We start from the raw sequence: 2,048 nt of genomic DNA, 5'->3' as shown, positions 1-2,048 counted from the left end.
GTTTTTAGTTACTATTATTTGTTTATTTACATTTTAGTATCTGTGTTAGTTTATTTTATTTTATTTTTTTAGAGTTAGGTCGTTCGCTTACATCTGGTCTTAGTACCAGTGTATGCAGGGTCGACGAGGTCTAGGAACCCCATTACACCCATTTGTTGACAACCCAGAGAGAATTTTACATTCTCATCGAAGTTCGGCAACAATGGCTGACATGGATCCTCCACCTCCACCCCCAGTTCTTTCACGCCCTCTGCGGGAATACTTCATTCCCACAGACTATGTTCAGGCATCCTGCATTCGGAGACCCGATGTAGGAGCGCCGCATTATGAGATTAAGGTCAGCATTATTCAGATGCTTCCATCCTTTTATGGCCTTAGTCATGAGGATCCCTACCGACATTTAGATGAATTCCTCGAAATCTGTTCTACTGTTAAGATACAGAATTTCGATGATGATGCGTTAAGGTTGACTCTATTCCCCTTTTCATTGAAGGACAAAGCCAAGTATTTGCTAAAGTCCTTAGATTCTGTAGAAATAGAGTCATGGGATCAATTGCAACAGGAGTTTCTTCGGAAATATTTTCCCATTGGTCGTACGAACCAATATCGTAGAGCCATCACTAGCTTTTCAGAGCTAGATGGTGAGCGCTTTCATGAGACCTGGGAGAGAATGAAGGATCTCCTCAGGAAATGTCCCCATCATCAGGTGCCGAAATGGCAACTGGTGCAGCGCTTCTACGATGGATTGTCTGACAAGAATCGTCAGATGATCGACTCTTCATGTGGAGGGACATTCATGCTGAAGAGCGAGGACGAAGCATGGAGGCTATTTGATACATTGGCTGAGAATTCACTCCACCATGCTTCGAGCTCTCATTCTGATAGAGCCACACCCAGCATTCAGAAGAAAGCTGGTATTCTTGAAGTTGGTCCATCTACTGCACTACAGTGCAAGGTAGACATGATTGCTCAGAAGCTGGACCAGCTTCTCTCAGGACCATCCACTACACAGCAGGTGTGTACTCTTTGTGCCAGTCCAGCACACGAGATTACTGAGTGCCCTTCGGCAGCTCAGTACCCTGAATTTGTTCAAGAACAAGTTCAGGCAGCTCAGGGTTACGTCAGACCGCCAAATAACCCATTTTCATCGATATATAATCCGGGTTGGCGTAACCATCCCAATTTTTCATGGAAGAATCCACAGTCTTCCATGCAGATGCCTACATCCTCTCAGCCAGTTCGGCAGCCATCTTTTACTCAGTCATTTCAAAGATCGAACTATTCTCAGTCTTCTTCTTCTTTTGTCACTCCCCCAATTCAGCAGGAGTCTGCCCCGCAGACATCTTTTGAGGAGAGACTTCTCCAGGCATTCCAAGAGGTGAAAACCTCTAATCAGAACGCCTTCGAGAAGTGTAGCCAGATTTTGAGCTCGCATACACAGTCCATTGCGAAGTTAGAATCGCAAATGGGACAGTTAGCTGAGGCTATTAGTAGGAGACCCGAGGGTACATTGCCGAGTCAGACTGTCATGAACCCAAAGGGTAAGGACTAGATAACTGGAGGCCTATTTCATATCGAGACACAGCAGCAGGCTAAATCAGTTATGGCCTTGAGGAGTGGACGTGAGTATCACATCGAGAGCAGAGAGCGAGAGAGTAGAGAGAGGATAGAGGAGCCAGGGACCATTGTTTCACCTACGTCGGCTCAGCCATCATCCCCATCCCCATCATCATCTTCATCCTCAGAGAAGAAGAAGGATAGGATTGAGCCTTCTCGCAAAGAGGAGGAGCCAGCAGAGTATATTCCCCCACCACCCTATCCCAAAGCATTAGAATCTCCTGGTTATAGAGGGAAGCAAGGTGCAAAGATCCAGGACATGCTTGACATCTTCAAGCATGTGCAGATCAACTTACCTTTGCTCGATGCTATTCAGCAGGTGCCGGCATATGCCAAATTCCTGAAGGAACTATGTACGCAGAAGCGTAAATCTAGAGAGCGAGTTCCTAACAGGGTCCATCTGACTGAGTAGGTGAGTTCAGTACTTCAGC

The 2,048-nt window shown here is 46.1% G+C and overlaps 1 non-coding gene across 1 annotated transcript; it reads right to left on the bottom strand.

The window, feature by feature from the left end:
• Positions 1–605: 605 nt before the first annotated feature.
• LOC149821176 (small nucleolar RNA R71) lies at positions 606–708 on the bottom strand. The gene has a single exon (XR_016426941.1). It is a non-coding gene; the product is annotated as a small nucleolar RNA R71 (small nucleolar RNA).
• Positions 709–2,048: the final 1,340 nt, after the last annotated feature.

Source organism: Nuphar pumila, chromosome 12, assembly GCF_984573655.1.
Source record: "Nuphar pumila chromosome 12, dmNupPumi1.hap1.1, whole genome shotgun sequence".
Lineage (NCBI taxonomy): Eukaryota > Viridiplantae > Streptophyta > Magnoliopsida > Nymphaeales > Nymphaeaceae > Nuphar > Nuphar pumila.
Note: the sequence above shows the minus strand (reverse complement) of the source record. Positions and strands in the feature narration are given on the sequence as shown.